At 43.2% G+C, this 21,278-nt stretch overlaps 1 protein-coding gene across 6 annotated transcripts in view; it reads left to right on the top strand.

Moving 5' to 3' along the window:
- LOC126457625 (glycerol kinase 2-like) overlaps positions 1-21,278 on the top strand; it is a 262,723-nt gene that overhangs the window by 171,990 nt on the left and 69,455 nt on the right. Inside the window, exon 1 of one of the 6 annotated variants that reach the window (XM_050094092.1) lies at positions 7,472-7,606. The exons of the other annotated variants lie outside the window; for them this stretch is intronic. The gene's annotated coding sequence lies outside the window, so the exon portion shown is untranslated. Of the gene's footprint in view, positions 1-7,471; positions 7,607-21,278 lie in introns of those variants that run through there. 6 annotated transcript variants of the gene reach the window in all.

Below are 21,278 nucleotides of genomic sequence, written 5' to 3' on the forward strand. Positions count from 1 at the left end.
GAGAGAGAGAGAGAGAGAGAGAGAGAGAGAGACGACGCTAGCTTTTAAGTTCAGCTACGCAGTCTAACAGGGAAAACTCCCCCATCGCAGACCCCTCACATTTAGTCGTAAGATGGCTCATTGAACAGCACACACAGAACACAGATCAAGCATGAAAACAGGAAGAATGTGTACTGAACTGTGAAGAAAATAAAAGAAAAAAAAGAAACGGTGAACGGTCCAAGAACAAGAAGTGCAATATAGAGCAGCCGGAACGAGGAATGGCGTCGTGGTTAAGTGGTTACGGTTTTGGACTACCACGCGCGCAAGCTGTGTTTGATCCTCTCTCGTGCATTTTTTTTTTTTTTCCTCCGCTGCTCGCTTTATTAAAATTTGTGTTTGTGTCGTGATGTAACATCTGTTTGCAACCGTGAGGTGTAAGGTAGAGACACCTATAATGACAGTTGATTCTGCACACCTACTCTATTAGCAGCCGAAAAGAAGGGGCTTTCGAATGGGAACCGCGAACTTTTGATGATAAGACGACAAGTCAGCTGAAATATCCACCGGAAAACATGTCTGGTGTGTCATACACAGTATTAGTCTAGTACGTGTCATATGATAGGGATCTCTAATTTGTACGACTGGTGAGTGAGTGAGATATGCCTCCTTGCCCGATATAGATGTTCGTATGAATGTGAATTTGATCACTCCTAAGGAAATGAAAACATAATAGTTTGTCACATAAACTGCAACAGATGAACCTAACAGTTTCACAATCACAGAGTTTCTCTGTGCTCTGTCAAAACATGTGTTTTTAACATTTTTGAAGTTGCGTTCTGTTTGACCCTTGAATTCCTTTTTTGTAACGTAGTTCACATCCGTTTATTCGTTGTTTTCATTTCTGTGAGACGTCTGGGTGGTGTCTCGTCTGGTCTCACTATTCGTCACATTTGCTTGCGACGGTAACGTGTTCTTATCACGGCTCATAACCAATGTATAGTATGGCAACTGCCAAGGCTTCAGATGGAGAACAAACATTTCAATGACCGGACGGATAGTTCAAAATGTTGTGGAAGCGGCTCTACCGCTTGGCAGTCAGACACCATAACCACTTTTTTATTTTTTTATTTTTTTTTTAACTTGGCTTATTCACACCAACGATATTACAGAGCTTGACCACGTTAAAAGTATTAAAACTTCTACCATTAAAGTGAAGGTAGTTCGAGAGTAGCCAACAGCAGACTGAGTACACTTGTACATGACATCCATTATTCATTCCATTATTTCATTGTAAGATCGTGATCGCTGCAGATGTACAGCTTCAGGCTGCTTCTTACGGACAGCCGTCAATCAGGTGGGTATTCTACGCGCATGAAGTGTAGCCGTATCCGTCTATGCTCGCCTTCGCAGCACGAGAAATCGTAGCTTAGTGACTGCTTCAAGCTGGTGTTCTGGAAGGGTAGTTTCTTGGTTTGCCGTTTCGTGTCACGTATGTATACACAGTCTCGTTTCCCGAGTTTCGGTTTCTCTGTTTCTCTTCTCTGAAGTCCCAAGCATCACGCTCTGAAAGATTCTTTCTCCCAGTTTGGGGGCATCAGAATGTGAGGGTATCACATTCATGTAGTGAGTTTCTTGTTTTAATATCCAAATGAATGTTGCACATGAATGCTATTCATAACAAATAAACATAAGGAAATGGAAAGAAAGTCGCTTCCTCTGGGGTGGTAGCTTTTGATCATGTGGAAATGAAATTTACTTCTCAGCAATGTGTAACCGTCAATTTAATATCAAGAAAATAAAAGCAAACAAAAAGATTTCTCCAACAAATTATATAACATTTCTCCTTTGACTATTTACAGTTTTCTTGACTGGCGTGTGTACATGTGGCTTCGTCGCGCTTGCGCTCCTCAGCTATGTGTAAGTTGCTTTCCCGAACGTGAATTCTACAATGTGGAATGACACTCAGTTGTGAGGTAAAGTGCAAATAAGAAATTTGTCCGAGGAACCAGGTATAACTATTGCTCTTCGCGGCAGGGAACAAGTGCCAGTCCGGGTGTAACACATCGTCCACAGTGCTCGCATTCTCTGTCGTCCCACTTAACCATGACGCCGTTGCAATTTAAGGCTGCTCTACAAGCCGATAGATTGAGTAGGATGGGGGCAATAACTCCTTTTATTGGACCGGAACCTGTCTTGACAATCACCAAGGCTATGATCAAATTAGAACTACGGAACTGGCTTAGGAAACAGCACGTAGGATATTGGACCAAGGTCCACAAACAAAAACAAGGTAATGATGCCCAACCCAGGTTTTAAAAGAAGCTCTGTGATCCTGGGATTGAACAGGAAAGTGATCAAACTCATGACTGGACTGATGACCGGCCATGGGAACCTCAAAAAACACCTACACACAATGGGTATAATGGAAGAGGACCCTAAATGTAGGATCTGTGATGAGGGTGAAGAAACTTCATCACACCTAATCTTTGAATGCATGGCATTGGAGAGTAAAAGATACAGAATCTTCCGAACAACTAGACCTGAAGAAATTGTGTCTAACAAAAAACTGGTAGAGGGACCTCCTTGCACTATTTAAGGGCACTGGTTGGCTTTACTAGATATACTGGGAGCGATACCGCACAATAAACCTAGTTTCGGTGCGGGCAGTGGCGGGTTAGACCCAAGCTGTTTTAGCTCTCCTGTTAAAATCAATCAAGGCTGCTCTATATTGCACTTCCTGTCCTTAGGCAATTCATTGTTTCTCTTTTGCTTTTTTTTCACAGCCTAGTACACGTTCCTTTTTTTCATGCTTGATCTGTGTTCGGTTTTTGACGGGCTGTCCACTGGGGTCTCTACTTCTAAATCTGAGGGGTGTGCGATGGTGTTCCCTTGTAAGAAAGTTGCTCAGAGACAGACGTGATTTGCTGCCTCTGAGACACCAGCTCTTCTTGTCAGTGGATTTCAACCAGAGAGCAACTGACGTCAAGGTCAGTGGGTTTGCTAGCGCGTCGTGGGCTTCCTAGCCAGCCTGTTATTGAGTGTGGGCAATAATGTATGCCATAATCCAGCCGCATCAAATGGTAAGCGTGCTCGGTGAGGGCTCGCTCGGCTGTGAAGGCTCGCCGCACTGTGACCTATTTTACTTCAGACCCCTAGATTCTTCTCATTGACTTTCCTTCAGATTTTAGAAGTTTTTGCGTCTCCTTTTTAGTTAGTGTCCAGCTTTCTGAACCATAGAAGACAGTGGGGCTTATAACGGCATTGTAGAACTTCATTTTCGCAGAATGTGATAAGCCTTAGACTTGAACGTATCTCTAAGGAAATACAGATATCTGGAGTGAGCAGAAATTCTTTCGTTTACATCTACGGGTATTTGATTATAATAATTGAACCAACCCGCCAGGTACTTAAACTCATCAGCATACTTGAACTTGTCTGCGTCAATGGTGAAGTGACGTTGTGCTTATTTAGTTCTGCCTACTTGCAAATGTTCCTTTTTCATTTAATGATGAGTAGTCCCTTTTTACTTCCCACTGTGCCGATGCTTTTATACATCTCCCCAAGATCTTGTTTACTCTCTGTCAACTGACGCTATGTTGTCTCCGTAAGCAAATACATGAAAGCTGCCATCTTCCATTCGTAACCGATTACACTCTTCAACTTCGCTCTCTTAAGACTTTGTCGAGGGTGACCTTAAATAGTACGCATGACAGTGCCTCTCTCTCTCTCTCTCTCTCTCTCTCTCTCTCTCTCTCTCTCTCTCTCTCTCTGAATCCAGTTCTTATGGGGAAAGGTTGCGAGTATGCTACTCATATATCGGTAAAAAAATTCACTACTGAATCGAACCATATCAGACGGTAATCAACTTCACACTTTATGCGGAAACGTTCATTTTTTCCCTTCCGGATTAAAAGTCATAGCCTCTACAACCCCAATTACAAATGCCAAGACGCAAACTATTTGGATTTAGTGTTGAGTCTGAAGTGCATACTGAAAATGGTCTCATTATCTAAACCATGCTCAGGCTGTACGAGGGGTGAGATCATAAAGTATTAATTACCATTTCGTAAAAATAGTTCTGTAATTAACTTTCTTATTTATTTGCAGATGCATGTCTGCAGTCCTGATACACTCTGGAATCCCCGAGCGATAGTATCGCAGCACGCCGGTACAGGAGCCAAATACAGACATAAAAAAAAAGTTTTGTATCACTTCGGTTCCGAGAGTTCCGGAGCCTATACAGAAAACTGGAATAAAGATCAACATAAACATCATTTCCGCCCTTTTTATTGCTCATGAAAACAACAAATTGCATGTTGTACCACCATACAGCGAGACCTTCAGTGGCGGTGGTCCAGACTGCGGTACAGTCCAGTACCTCTAATACCCAGTAGCACGCCGCGCGGGATTAGCCGAGCGGTATAAGGCGCTGCAGTCATGGACTGTGCGGCTGGTCCCGGCGGAGGTTCGAGTTCTCCCTCGTGTGTGTGTGTGTGTGTGTGTGTGTGTGTGTGTGTGTGTGTGTGTGTGTGTGCATGCATGCATTCGTCGTAGCATACTATCCACAAGTTCATTAAGGCACTGTTGGTACAGATTGTCTCACTCCTCAACGGCGATTCGGCGTAAATCCCTCAGAGTGGTTGAAGGGTCACGTCGTCCATAAACAGCCCTTTTCAATCAATCCCAGGCATATTCGATAGGGTTCATGTCTGGAGAACATGCTGGCCATTCTAACCGAGCGATGTCGTTATCCTGAAGGAAGTCATTCACAAGATGGGAGCGCGAATTGTCGTCCATAAAGACGAATGCCTCGCCAATATGCTGCCGATGTGGTTGCACTACCGGTCGGAGGATGGCGTTCACGTATCGTATAGCCGTTACGGCGCCTTCCATGACCACCAGCGGAGTACGTCGGCCCCACATAATGCCACCCCAAAACATCAGGGAACCTCCACGTTGCTGCACTCGCTGGACAGTGTGTCTAAGGCGTCCAGCCTTATCGGGTTGCCTCCAAACACGTCTCTGACGATTCTCTGGTTGAAGGCATATGCGACACTCATCAGTGAAGAGAACGTGATGCCAATCCTGAGCGGTCCATTTGGCATGTTGTTGGGCCCATCTGTACCGCGTTGCATGGTGTCATGGCTACAAAGAAGGACCTCGTCATGGACGTCTGGAGTGAAGTTGCGCATCGTTTAGCCTATTGCGCACAGTTTGAGTCGTAACACGACGTCCTGTGGCTGCACAAAAAGCATTATTCAACGTGGTGGTGTTGTCAGGGTTCCTCTGAGCCATAACCCATAGGTAGCGGTCATCCACTGCAGTAGTAACCCTTGGGCGGCCTGGGTGAGGCGTGTCATCGACAGTTCCTGTCTCTCTGTATCGCCTCCATGTCCGAACAACATCGCTTTGGTTCACTCCGAGACGCCTGGACACTTCCCTTGTTGAGAGCCCTTCCTGGCACAAAGTAACAATGCGGACGCGATCGAACCGCGGTATTGACCGTCTATGCGTGGTTGAACTACAGACAACACGAGCCGTGTACTTGTTTCCACGTGGAATGCCTGGAACTGATCGGCTGTCTGATCCCGTCCGTCTAATAGACGCTGCTTATGCATGGTTGTTTATATCCACAGTCAACGCCTGTTTTCAGGAGTTCTGGGAACCGGGGTGATGCAAAACTTTTTTTGATATGTGTATAATGGCGCGCCCCACTGATAAAAGTGGAGTTTTGTGCACTGATTATTTTTGGGCATTTCAAGGGGAACAACGCTGCGACAATCCATGTTCAGTTGATGTAGGTGCACCATCACATGACACAGGGCTAGGTGATAGAGACGCTTCCAATGTGGTAAGACATATCCGAACGACGAAGAACGAAGTGGCAGACCATCTCTCCGTGAAAAACTGGGAATCGCAAGTAGAAACCTCGGTGCACGAAAACCTCCGTACCACAGTCGAGGGACTAGATTCAAAGCGACAGTGGAAAAGGTGAAAACAGTTTAACAGCTTTGACGTTGTACAACAGTGTGGCGATCGCTGGGTTCTACGACTGCTTACTTCCGTTTAAAAAGCCCCCAAAACGAGGCAGCAGTGAAAATGTTGCAGCTGTGTCAGGGACCTCGCTGTCTGGTCTCCTTCCCCAAAACAACCCAACCCTAGATTTCGAAAGCACGCTGTTGTGACAGTGTTATTTGGTCCGAGTACCACCATTAAGAACCGACTATTACCAAACAGACGTCTATCGCTATAAAACTGTTTATGTGGCAAAAGCGCGCTTGTTCACGCAGCTCCCTCCTAAACAGCTCACTTTGGTTCAACAGTAGCATTCTTGTTGCAACTTCGCTACGTTTTTGTAGAAACTCAAATGTCGGAGAGCGGGTGCTGTAGCAACATGCTGTTTGACCAATGGTTTGGTGTACCACCAGCCGACTGGGAACTGGAGCGTGACACGATGGTGGAGGACGAAAGCAAAGAAGTTGGAGCAGATATTGGTCATTCTACCAGGGGCGTGGAAGCCCCTCAGTACGCTCCCGAACACGCCACCGAGACTCAAAAAATCCCCCGGCCATTCCTGCTGCCCTTCGTTGTACATGTTCAGTATGCCCCATTAGTCCTTCCTGGTATGAGTACCACATACTTCAACAATATTCTGAGATGGGACGCACTAGTGATTTATAAGCAAACTTCCTGGCAGTTTAAACTGTATGCCAGACCGAGACTCGAACTCGGGACGTTTGCCTTTCGCGGGCAAGTGCTTTGCCGAGTGAGCTACCCATGCACGTTTCACGACGCGTCCTCACAACTGTCCTTTTGCCAGTACCTCGTCTCCTACCTTCCAAACTGCACCAAGTTCTCCTGTGAAACTTAACGGACTAGCACTCATGGAACAAAGAATACTGCGGAGATCACTTGCCCACAAAAGGAAAAGGTCTCGAGTTCGAGTCTCGGTCCACACAGTTTTAATCTGCCAGAAAGTTTCAGACCAATGCACACTCCGCTGCATAGTGAAAATTTCATATTGGATTTATAAGACGTCTCCATTGCAGACTGACAACATGTAGAAGAGAACAACTAACACAGTCACCAGCTTTCATAGTCCTAACTTGATTTATTTGATGTGATAATTGAAACTTCCACCATCTCTGTGTATGAGTGTATGAAGATCACTGTATAGGTCTTCTACTGGTAATCCAGCACGAGAATTGGAATTGGCCCTGCGTAATCTCGCCTCATTTCACCTCTCTTGTGCGACAAGCGAATAACCACACTGGTCTGTTCCAAAAGTTCGTGCCCCGCGGAATCAGATTTGCGAACGCTTCATTTCGAGACGAGCGCGAGTGCTGCCGGGCGGTCTCCGCGCCCTTTGCACGTGGTGGCGCAGCGCCAGCTAGAAGCTACCGCAGACGCAGGGGGCAGTCAGGTGTCTGTGGAATGGCGGCGGTGGCAGCGGCGGCGAGGGCACGCGCGGGTCAGTGTCTCGCCAGGACGGGAATAGCGGCGCGTAGCCACCAGCCGCGCCAGTACTCGGCGGGGAGCAGGCGCGTGAGGAGCCGGTACAACCGCAGGCCGATGTGCGCGCGCCACCCAACCCTGGGTCTCTCGCTCGGGACATGACTGACAGGTACTGTCGTCGTCAAGCGATGCACCCATGTTGCTTCTGCAATGTCTAGTTACCCCGGCCGAAACACTGACGGTGTCTTGTGGATTTCAAACGAATACGCAACCTGTGCACATTAATTGTATGGCCAGACCAACTTGCAGCGATGTCCTCAGCGTTAAAAGACGAAGTTCTGATTTACCGATAGTACCTGTTTTATTGTATCATGTGCGTGTGTGGGTGTTAGAGTGTATGCGCCGAGTTAAAAGTCAGTGAAAAATCACTGACACATCGTTTGTTACCGCTCATTTTGTAGCTTCACTCTTAAACGTTACACATGGTGGATAAGGAAATCACCGCCTATTGATAATGAAATAATAAAAACAGTGTGAGTCATATAGGACAATGATTTCAGATCGAAACTGATGCAAGTGCCTAATTAATGACAAATCACGAATGGTGTACCACATGGTTAAAGAATGAGGCAGTTACTATTTTTTAATATATAAGTGCCCTTCCATCCTCTAGTAGCAAAATGAAAATAATTTTCTTTGCTGAAAAACCAAGATGACAAGATATGTCAACAGAGGAAACGCCAAATGAAATTTAATTCAGTTTGTCAAAAATTAAAACTTTCTCTGATTGGGATTTAAACCTGAGCCTGTCTTTCTCTGGCATTGCACTACTATCCACGCAGCATATACTTTGACAAAGAAAGGGATTGTTTCTAACAAGGGAACCTCCCCATCGCACCCCCCTCAGATTTAGTTATAACTTGGCACAGTGGATAGGCCTTGATAAACTGAACACAGATCGATTGAGAAAACAGGAAGAAGTTGTGTGGAACTGGGAAAAAATAAGCAAAAGATGCAAACTGAGTAGTCCATGGGCTACATAGGTAACATCAAGGCAAAAGTGAGCTCACGAGCGCTGTGGTCCTGTGGTAGCGTGAGCAGCTACAGAAGGAGAGGTCCTTGGTTCAAGTCTTCCCACGAGTGAAAATTTTACTTTCTTTATTTTTGTATAGTTATCATCTGTCCGTTCCTTCATTGACGTCTCTGTTCACTGTAATACGTTTAGTGTCTGTGTTTTGCGACCGCATCGCAAAACCGTGCGATTAGAAGACGAAAGGACGTGCCTCTCCAATCGGAACCGAAAACATTTGATCGCAAGGTCATAGGTCAACCGATTCCTCCACAGGAAAACACATCTGATATATTCTATACGACACTCGTGACAGCATGTGCGTCAGATGACAGGAATATGTTGTCGACCCACCTAACTTGTACACTTGGCGAATGGGTAAAAAGATTCTTCTGCCTTGCCCGATTTAGGTTTTCTTGTGGATGTGATGATCACTCCCAAAAAAGTGATGAAAACATAAGCGTTTGTCACATAAACTGAAAATAAAAAATTAAAGTTTTCACTCGATGGAAGATTTGAACCCAGGACCTTTCGTTCCGCAGCTGCTCACGTTTCCACGAGACCACGGCGCTCCTGCGGTCCCAGTGTCCTTGATGTTGCATATCTTCCGGTGAACTACTCAGTTTGTATATTTTGCTTATTTTTTCACAGTTCCACACAACTTCTTCCTGTTTTCTCAATTAATCTGTGTTCAGTTTTTCAAGGCCTATCCACTGTGCCATCTTATAAATAAATCTGAGGGGGGTGCGATGGGGAGGTTCCCTTGTAAGTAAAATAAGTGATTGGTAATCTGCAAATGGATCATCACTAAGTTTTAGAGAAAAAGTACTTAGTGCGGTTGTGTACTAGACAGGGCGCAATTATGACAGTTACAGTAGAAGAGGAGGGAAAGGCAGTTTTGCAAAATATACAAGCTGTCTTGTTGATAAGAAGTGGGTTGAAAACCAGCGTTACTACAAATTGTCGTCACGTGTTCAGCAACTTCAGCTTTGACTCCGACTCTTTATCTTGGTGATCCAAATGTCAGAAAATTGGTTTACTTTGCATAGGATAAAGAACAGCCATTTATTCACCTTCAGAAACTTTGTATGGTGTTCCTGTTCTATTCACATATCTCCTACTCAGTATTTTAGCCGGAAAAAAGTAGTTCGTTTTTTGTTGCTGCGAACAACAACAAGACCATGTGATGAACCGTCATATTTTGATGCTACAGTTCTAAGCATCGCAAAAATGGAATTGTTTCAATAGCACTAGGACACTACAAAATGAACTGTCATTGGTGCCTTGTCATGTTTTTAAGTGATCTGCAGTCCCATCTGATGATGATCTTAATATTAGGCACCAGCAATTGCAGTAGACAGTAAAATTATTTACATCAAATTTAATTTTGTTGGCTGGTAGCTATTTTATAAATTCTTTGTCTTAGCATGTTACTACACTCAAAACAACCTGCCACATACTGGACAAAATATTTTGTGTGGTTCCGTTTGTTATTATGTTGTTGAATAATGCTTCTTTTTCTTCAAATTTTACACTTACACATTAGTTATTCATAGCACAAAAATATGTGCGAAACTATTGCAGATGACTGGGATGATATCAGAGTTGGTACTGGCAACCTGGTATGACAGTATAGGTGGAATGGGTAAGAGAACTGGCATTCCCACATTTGCCCATGTGTGCCTGATCTATTGGGCACTCCATTTCTGGGTCATGCAGATAACTGGACTTCCCATGTGGCATCATGTCAAGGGTGTATCTTCTCACTGGACCATTTTGGACTACTTTAGGTAACAACATGTAGACAATTGGGTCAGCATAGAGTTCCCTGTATTATATCATTTACAGTGTTGGCTGTGCAGGATGTCACTTACAAGTTAAATGCAGGACAAAAATAAGTCAGTGGTCTGCCATACCATCCAGAACAAACACCTCAGAATGATGTTCAGAAGCCAATGTCTCATATGTGTACTTCTGCTCACTGTATGTCATAAAGGTGGAGCTCAGCACTGGTGCCTGAACACTGATGTTCATTGGCGGTTCAGTTCGATTGCTAGTGCATAGTTTGAGGAAGAGGCAAAGACACAAGGATCTTGGAAGTCCTCGCAGATCATCTGACTTACTGAGTGCATTCGGAACGTTTTTGAATGAGATGTGTACACGTCAGTCTCGGTCCTGATTAATCTCTCTGAGTTATGGGCAATGGGTAACAGTAGTACATCAGGATGCCCCCCTAATACATTTGGTATCTTCTGAAATTTGGATCATTATGTGTGTCTGCCATTATTGGGGCGAAGATTGGTGCCTACAAGCTGTTGGTAGGTATTTCTGATTTGGCTGCTCTTTAGTGATTGTATAATGTATCGTAAAGTATATAGTAGCCAAAAGCTCACTAGACAAAATGAGTCACCCCCTTAAAAGAGCAAACTGGTTGCTTTGAAGTACTGCAGAGGGCATAGAACTGGTTCCTGGTGGTCATGTGTCGCTCTACTGCTGACATATATTTTGGGTGTAAAATGTGTGTATGTGCCAATAGCTTCTATAGAATTAACATTGAGAAATGCTTGACTTTAAAAATGATGGAAAGGCAGAAAGGATATGGTTTGTTTGGACAGGGTGTCTATCAACACATGCTAAACAGAGTTGCCTGACTTACTGGAGTGTGATTGAGGACTATGCCATGTCTGCCAGGAATGATGTACCACTGGCAGCCTTGTAACACCACATAAGCACAGTGGCTGTAACAAATATCCCAGCCAAGAGGGAACAGAGAAGAGTGCCACACTCTTATCAGTGACAGTTTCACACTTGACAGGAACTGCTGCTGTCAGTCATACTCAACCGTTTTCCTAGTCAGCATTCCAAATGACTCTGCATGCAGTGGACATCTGTAGGTGAATACCTCCCAAAATACCATTGCTTATGATAACACAGAGCTGGACATAAACAAAATGGGAGAAACAACACAGAGACTGGGCAGTAGCTGACTGAAGGCACGTAATCTGGTCCAGGGCTATTTGAAACAACAGGTAAAATACCTGTCTATGGGATCAAATCATCAGTGAAAGACTTCAGCTGGATATGTAAGAAATGAAGAAACTTGTGGCCACTCTTCCTCACTGTACTGAGTCCAGTATCAAGGCCAGGTGTGTGGTAGACAGTATTAGCATGATAGCTCCTGTCTGTTTGATGACTTTTTGATCAGTGGTGTGCATATGATTTTCACCTGCCCTTGGCGTCCTGTTGGCAAGCAGGAGGGATCATTGCCTTTAGTTATCAGTGCACTCTTATGCTACTATTGGAGATAACCAGTGTGTACAATGGTTCGCCTGCCCAAGTGACCTCTTATTATGCTTTGAGCATTCAATGATAGTATCACTGCACATTGTGTTGTGTGGTAACTGTAGTGTGCTACACTTTGGAGCAAAGTCAGTTGGTGCTGATAATATGGTCTGAACAAGCAACATTACACCAATTGTGATAAAATCAGAGAGATAGCCAAAGTTTGAGAGCAGGACTCCATTTCTTGTGCTGCACATACAAACAATACACTTTTCTCGTATTGCTGGCCTACCCCTCTGACAGCGGACAACACTGGGCACAACCATAATATCGTGATGTGAGGTGACTTCTCTACACATATTTGGGAGATGTTTGTGGATGGTATGGCTGCTCACCATTTTTAGTTATCCAGGATTGAACGGGTAATTGATTTGCTGCATAGAGGCAAACATATCCTATTTCAAAAGCCACAGTAGTCTATGAGAGCCCATGGTGTTGACCATGCAAGCTGACTGGTTTTCCCTGAATCAGATGTTTAAAGTACACTCTTCACATGCTGACATGTATAAAGCCCATTGCCAGTACAACTTGGGGGGAGATGGAGAAACTCATATGTCAGGCACCTGTAATCTGCCTGTGATCAGATGTACTGTCATGCTGACAGTCAGTCCAAGATCTGTCATATTACACACCAAATTATCTCATTTGTTATGGTTACAGTAGTGCACTCCCTCTCCAGGACAGCAGGTATCCCTTGCTCATATCTTCAACTCTTGTAGTCCTGTCTCCCTCAGATGCATGTAATATAATGGTATATTGATAATTTTTACTTTTTCAACTGTCTGACTACAACTGCATGAAACACAATTTTCATGCCATATGTATTTTGCATTTATTCTCTGCAGGGCATCTTCAGTGGCAGGTTGTGTGGGCGATTTTCTACTTATTATGTTTCTGTTTCATTTCTGGTGCCATTCCTCTTCTTATAATTGCCACTTGGGGTTTTCTCCACATTTCACAGCACTAGGAACTGAAACACTGCATAAAACAAATGTTCAGTTCCCAGTGCTGTGAAATGTGGAAAAATCTCCAAGTGGCAGTTATAAGAGAAGGAACGGCATCAAAAAAGGAACGGAAATGTAATATGCAAAAAATCGTCCATGCAACCTGCCACTGAAGATGCCTTGCAGAGAATAAAGGCAAAATGTGAATGGTATGAAAATTGTGTTGTATTCAGTTGTAGTCAGATGGTCAAAAAGTAAAAATTATCAATATACCGTAAATCTCTTGCTCATAATTGTTTTCACTGATAGAAAAGACTATTTTACAAATGAGTTGTGATACTTTCACACAGTAGCCAAATTGCTAGCCAACCAAGATACTAATTGCAGTTAAAATGTTTAATCATCATATAAAAGTTGAATAATAATTATCTCAGATTCCAACTTCTTCAATACCTCATCTCTGAAAACAGCTTTATTGATGGAATCAAAACTATGTTGAAAATACAGAAAAATAGGTTATATTTAAGTGCTGTAATTCATGCCAAACAACTAAAGCCATGAAAAACTGTACGGCAGAAGTAAAGCTGAGAGGACGGGTCATGAGTCATGCTTGCATAACTGAGTTGGTAGAGCACTGCCCACGAAAGACAAAGATTCAGAGTTCAAGCCTTTGTCCATTACACAGTTTTAATCTGCCAGAAAGCTTAAAGTAAAGCCTTATTCATAAATTTCAAATTAATGATATTTGAATTATGAGGGCACATAGAAGTGCAATAGCTCTGAAACATTTCTAAAAGATAGTAGTTGCCTGCACAGATCAACATTTGTTAATTTTCTACACTGTTCTTCAAATTTTATCTATGTTGACTTCAAACACTGCCCATGAAAAATGCTGGAAGCAAATATCTAAGAACTCCAGCTACTTTTCTACATGGTTGATTGATGAATCATAAGAAACCATTCTTAGGTGACTTCGAATTCCAACCCTTAGCAGGAAGGCAGTAAATCAAATGTCCATAGACTTTTGTCTTCTCTTGGTGCTGTATTTGTAGATAAACAGTATCAAAAGAGCCGTCATTTCTGTATACCATTGTTATAGCCTTTATTTTTCTTTTTTATTTGTTAGGCACTTCAGTGCAATGCACCACATGCTCAAGTGGTCTTTGAACTGCAGAGCTGAAGCTCCTTTCACTGTAACTTACCTGTCATGCAGTAGTTGAATTGCAACCTTTGTCATGTTGTTTGTAGAATCAGCTCACAAAATATTTCTCATAAAGGAAGTGGTTGTGATAGTCACAGATGTCGTCACTATGAAAAAGAGAATTGATTCCAGCCAATAATTAGTTCTCAGCTTTCTGTTGCTTTCGCAAAACACTTCCAGATGAACCTGAGAACTTTTTCAGGTTCAGTTATGTGTCACTGATACCTGTTTACTGAAATCTTTACAGGGTTAAATAGCATTTTTACAAATGTTGGACGCCAATGTGGGGGAAAGTTACAGAAAGAGAAAGTGTGTATGACTCTAGTGGAAGCACAAAATAAATGTAATATTCCTCCATATTTTGGTTTGGCATCAAGATAGTAGAATGTAATATCTAGAATCCAGTTTTGACTGTATAAATACTGAAGTGTTGATACCCCATTCATGAACCTTTTGTTGAGTCTGGGAGTGGGAGTTGTAGGATTTCTTCCTTGTACAGTGAACTATGTCATGTAGTATGCCCTTAACATATACAGACAATCAGCCACATTATTATTATGAGATTTGTTACCTCAGATTATGTTCATAGAAACACTTGGATTTGTTGGGGATGTCTAAGATTTGCAAAGGGTCACAGACTTATTTATATGAAAGGACAGCATTTTAATACAGATACAGCATCATACATGGGGATAATTTTGGACTTACTAGTGGTTGATATGAGCAGCACTGTGCAGATCATGTATTAATGTTTGAGCAGACAGGATTAGTTGCAGTTTTCACAGCAAATGTCTTGGTTATCTGTGAGTAAACACCACCCAATAAAAGCTGCAGTAATACCCATAACAGCATTTACTTCAGGCTGGTACATCTCTCAGAAAAGAAATATGGAGGGTTTCAGTTTCTTGGCTGGATATTCAAGAATAATTCAGCTTGTTGTGGAAGACTGCTTACAAAATATCTGTATGTTGTTTATGAGAGTACTGTGTGGAACCTGTATCATATTACATTTGTGTGGGATATTGAATTTGTATAAAGAAGGTTGGCACTTGTGATTATAGGCTAGTTAGAAAAGGGTTGCAGAATGAGTACCTGCACTTTGGACTGCAAAGATAAAATTGAAGTGGTCAGTGGAAGGAAGTCATAATGCACAAGCACACATTTTAACTGTGTGTCATATTTTGGTTAAGTTAAAAAGACAAGAACAGAAACACAATCAGACAACTCAATTTATATAGTAGACAGCACTAGACAGTGTTACCACAGATCACAGGTGCAGTGATACTACCATTGGATGCTCAAAGCATAGTAAGAGGTCACTTGGATGGGTGCACCATTGTACACACTGGTCATCACCAATTGTGGCATAAGAGTGCACTGAAAACTAAATGAAATGATCCCTCCTGCTTGCCAACAGGATACCAAGGCCAGGTGAAAATCATGTGCACCCCATTGATCAAAAAGTCACCCAAAAGGCAAGCAACAGAGTTACTCTCATATGGAGGCTGTTTATGTGGGGTGAAATGAAAGCTCTGAAGTGTCTGCCATCGTCTCTCATTGGCAAACAATACAGAGACCTTTTTTTAAAATTAGTACTACATTGTGAACAAAATTTGTGTGTAATAATACTGCTTGGTAAATAATTAACACTGTTGGAAGTTCATGTCATGTATTGTGGTACTGTATCTGTTTGCTTAAATAAGTTCACAGTATAAAGAGTTTTTTCACTCACAGGAGCCATCATGCTAATACTGTCTACCACCACCTCTGGCCTTGATAATGGACTCAGTACAGTGAGAAAGTGTGTCCACAAGTTTCTTCATGTCTTCCATATCCAGCTGAAGTCATTAACAGATGATTTGATCCCATAGAGGCATAAGTTGTAGGGATGTTTATACACTCCTGGAAATGGAAAAAGAACACATTGACACCGGTGTGTCAGACCCACCATATTTGCTCCGCACACTGCGAGAGGGCTGTACAAGCAATGATCACACGCACGGCACAGCGTACACACCAGGAACCGCGGTGTTGGCCGTCGGATGGCGCTAGCTGCGCAGCATTTGTGCACCGCCGCAGTCAGTGTCAGCCAGTTTGCCGTGGCATACGGAGCTCCATCGCAGTCTTTAACACTGGTAGCATGCCGCGACAGCGTGGACGTGAACCGTATGTGCAGTTGACGGACTTTGAGCGAGGGCGTATAGTGGGCATGCGGGAGGCCGGGTGGACGTACCGCCGAATTGCTCAACACGTGGGGCGTGAGGTCTCCACAGTACATCGATGTTGTCGCCAGTGGTCGGCGGAAGGTGCACGTGCCCGTCGACCTGGGACCGGACCGCAGCGACGCACGGATGCACGCCAAGACCGTAGGATCCTACGCAGTGCCGTAGGGGACCGCACCGCCACTTCCCAGCAAATTAGGGACACTGTTGCTCCTGGGGTATCGGCGAGGACCATTCGCAACCGTCTCCATGAAGCTGGGCTACGGTCCCGCACACCGTTAGGCCGTCTTCCGCTCACGCCCCAACATCGTGCAGCCCGCCTCCAGTGGTGTCGCGACAGGCGTGAATGGAGGGACGAATGGAGACGTGTCGTCTTCAGCGATGAGAGTCGCTTCTGCCTTGGTGCCAATGATGGTCGTATGCGTGTTTGGCGCCGTGCAGGTGAGCGCCACAATCAGGACTGCATACGACCGAGGCACACAGGGCCAACACCCGGCATCATGGTGTGGGGAGCGATCTCCTACACTGGCTGTACGCCACTGGTGATCGTCGAGGGGACACTGAATAGTGCACGGTACATACAAACCGTCATCGAGCCCATCGTTCTACCATTCCTAGACCGGCAAGGGAACTTGCTGTTCCAACAGGACAATGCACGTCCGCATGTATCCCGTGCCACCCAACGTGCCCTAGAAGGTGTAAGTCAACTACCCTGGCCAGCAAGATCTCCGGATCTGTCCCCCATTGAGCATGTTTGGGACTGGATGACGCGTCGTCTCACACACGGTCTGCACGTCCAGCACGAACGCTGGTCCAACTGAGGTGCCAGGTGGAAATGGCATGGCAAGCCGTTCCACAGGACTACATCCAGAATCTCTACGATCGTCTCCATGGGAGAATAGCAGCCTGCATTGCTGCGAAAGGTGGATATACACTGTACTAGTGCCGACATTGTGCATGCTCTGTTGCCTGTGTCTATGTGCCTGTGGTTCTGTCAGTGTGGTCATGTGATGTATCTGACTCCAGGAATGTGTCAATAAAGTTTCCCCTTCCATGGACAATGAATTCACGGTGTTCTTATTTCAATTTCCAGGAGTGTAGTTATATTTTACCTGTTGTCCCAAATAGTTCTGGACCTCTATAAGATGAAGTTCATTCAAGGTATGCAGGGTGCTACACTATTCGTCACACAGCATGTATGCATGCAGTGCAATAAATGCAGTTTTTATTTTGGAAGACACGAGTGTCCACAACATACTCGTCACGAACATGTAGGATAAAGTGTAGCACTTGGTCACCGAAAATGTTGAAACACACATCTTACTTCATTTTCAAGGTAAACTGAATGAGTGAGCCAGTCATGGTATGTGACATCTGCAAATTATCACATGACCACTTCTGGCCTGCACTATATACTCCACACATTTAGTTATAGGCCTCATTGGGCCTTTGGTTCAATTGACACCTTGCACCATATGATGAGAATCAAAATCATGACCTGTTGGACCACATTACATACCTTCAGTCAGCTACTGCCCAGTCTCTGTGTTGTTTCTCCCATTTTGATAATGTGCAGCTCTGTGTTGTTATCATAAGCAATGGTTTTTTGTGAGATACCTGACTACAGATGCCCACTGCATGCAGTTCCCTTTGCAGTGCTGAGTTGGAAAATGGTGAGACAGACCTGTATTGACTGGCAGGAGCAGTTCCTGTCAAGTGTGAAACTGATTGTCACTGGTAGTGTGTGGCACTCTTCTCTGTTGGTTGTATATGTGTTCCAGCCACTGTGTTTATGTGATGTTACAAGCTTGCCAGTGGTACATTATTCTGGTAGACAGGGCAGATAGTCCGCATTCACATTCCAGTAAGTCAGGCAACTCTGTTCAGCATGTGTTCATAGACACATCCAAACACATCATCTCCTTTCTGCCTTCCTGTCATGTCTAAAGTAGACACATTCTCTGTTAATTCTGTGGAACCAACTGGCACATTCACACACTTCACAGCTATGACATACATCAGTTGTGGAGGGTCACATGTCTAGCAGTAGAAATAGAACTTAATGTTATCAATGTGTGATGCATTTGAAAAAGAAAACAACAAAATTTGTGATCAAACTACTCCATATTAACTGTGAAGTACATGTCATGGTGTACTTCCCACTGCACTCTGTATTAAGGTTAATTCTGGTTCTATTCACTTATGGAGCTTTGGCAGAATGATTGCTTGAATGCCTCTGTGTGTGCTTTAATTAATCTAATCTTGACTTTGTGGTCCCAAAGAGCCTGATACATTGGGGGTGTGTGTAAATATCAATATTCGTCGGCACTGGTTCTTAAAATTTTGTCGTATGCAAGTTGTCACCGGGTAGTTGTCATTTGTTGTCAAGTTTCTGCCTGTTCAGTTTTTCAGCATCTCTGTGATGCTCTCCTGTCCTGTGATAACCTGTGCTGCCCTTCTTTCTGTATGTTCAATATTTCCTGTTAGTCCTATTTGGTATGGTCCAACACACTTGAGAAATATTCTAGGATGGGTCAAAAAAGTATTTTGTAAGCAATCTCCTTTGTACACTCAATGCATTTTTCTAGTACCTTACCAGTGACACAAAGTATTTGCAACTTGTCTTGCCAAATAAACATGCTTTTATCGGAATCCAGAGCAATACACTGTAATTGATTAACAATTAAAAGTGCTACTGTATAACCATGCCCAATCTCTGTGCTCTCTTGAAATGGTAGTTTGTGGGACATTAAAGCTAATTTTGGCTTTGGATACTTTGCTGCATTATCAATTTACTATGAAATATTTAAAAATGTTAACTGCAGACCTGGGTTACTGAGAGGTTTGTGGCCCAGGTCATGACCTGTTGTGTTCTTAAATTTGCCTGCGCTGTTTGACACGAATTTCGTGATAGTCTCTTCACAGATCTGTGGTCAGCCCCTCTCTCCATTAGTATATATTCAGGTAACACTCTGGTTTTACTTACCTCAATGTTGGTACTGTGTTAAACTGTAACAAGAAAGAGTTGTATGGCACATCAACTTGCCAATGAACGTAAATCTGTTTGTACATAATTTTGTGGAAATTTATAGGATGAAACATGATTATTGTAAAGTGCCATCCCTCTTTAATATTTCTATAAACTTGAATACATTTTAACTGAGAGTGATGTGGTGGAAATATTGAGTTGATGATTGAAATATTGATCTGATCATTGTCATTTCAGATTTACAGAAATCAATGCCGATTAATACCAGATTGTTTTCACCTTTGCGAGATATTTGTGTGCTGGACCTCATTAAGACAATCAGCAAAAGAGCTCACACCAGTAACCAATCAAGACAGCACACTTCTTATACATATGGTGTAATTTCAAATACAATGGTGTTTTGTGAAGAAACATCACACAGCTCGAAAAAATGACTTTTTGTTCACATTGGATAATTGAACTGTAACCTCAATTCCCTGTAAATAATCATAATGGGAAGTGACAAGTTCATACACCTTAACCCTAGTCCAAAATAAACAGCATTTTCCACATAATAAAACTATCTTGTGCTGAACACAAGATTAATAGCAAGGGCAATTTCCTGGCATACAAGCCTTTGTATTGCATGTCATAGACTGGAATAAATTCTGTCACACTGTTTCAAAGAGAGTGCACATTTCACTGATAACTTCTTGTCATGTCACTTGGTGTATGAGTCTGAATAAACCATCTCATCTCCACACACATTCAGTCGGTGATAAAATTTGGTAAATGTAGAGGCCAAGGAAGGATCAGCCTTCTTTGTTCATAGATGATCTCTTCAGTGTTTTGAGACAAATTATCATCATACAGAAGTATCACAGCAGAGTGGTATTACAAAAAAGAGACTTTCAGCCACAGTATGAATTATTAGATCTATGGTTAACTGATGAGAGACCAACCAGTGTACAGAGAGCAGAATTTTAGGTGGATCTTGGTGGCACCAAAAACCATGACAGGCACTCACTCAACGACTTGTTGAGCACGTATGTGACTTACTGTGAATCGATAAACCTCATCCTGAATTAACTATTTATCTTGTGTTAGAGGAATTTTGGTTGAAGATCGGTGAAAGTCACAACTTCAGGTAGTATCAAACAAACTTCTTCACAAGAGAAAGCAGTGTATATTGTTAACAGGTGCTCTGCTGATGTCTTATGACTGACTGAGGAATCTGTGAAAGGCAGATATGCCAGTCTTGGTCTCTTAAGAGAGTTATGTCTCCTATTATAAAGTTGTCAACAAATGTTAGCTGATGAACGACGACATGTTCACAAGACTGTAATGATAGCTTGTTTCTCAGTGAGCTATTATTTATTGGACACTTCAAAAAATAAAAAAAAGTGTCATATCCTATGCCTAAAATATCAGAGAGTCAACTCGTACAAACACTTCAGTGAAACGAATGTAGGGATGTGAAATGGAATGATCACATGTGTTCAGTTGTAGATAAAGCAGGTGGTAGACTTCAGTTCATTGGTAGGATGCTGGGAAAATGTAATCAGGCTACTTTGCTTACTATAATAATCATGTCACCCATCGTAGAATGTTGCTCAAGTGTCTGGGGCCTATACCAAATAGGATGAATGGGGGACATTGAATGCATGCGAAGGACAGCACAAATGGTCACAGGTTAGTTTGACCCATGCAGGAGAGTAACAGAAATGCTGAAAACTCTAAACTGCCAGACATTTGAAGTCAGACACCAACTAGCCAGCAAAAACCTACTTGCAGTGTCACATGAACCAGCATTAAGAGAATAATCTAGCAATATACTCAGTCCAACAATGGAAAATCCAGCATGGGATGTAACAATATTATGAAAAGTAAAGTTGCTACTCACCATATAGTGGAGATGCTGCGTCGCAGTTACGCACAACAGAAAGACAGTCACAACATAAGCTTTTGGACAACAAGGACTTTGTTGAAAATAATTGACCTGCGCACATGTCCCCCCTCCACGCACGCACGCACGCGCGCGCACACACACACACACACACACACACACACACACACACACACACACACACACACA

This window comes from Schistocerca serialis, chromosome 2, assembly GCF_023864345.2.
Source record: "Schistocerca serialis cubense isolate TAMUIC-IGC-003099 chromosome 2, iqSchSeri2.2, whole genome shotgun sequence".
NCBI lineage: Eukaryota > Metazoa > Arthropoda > Insecta > Orthoptera > Acrididae > Schistocerca > Schistocerca serialis.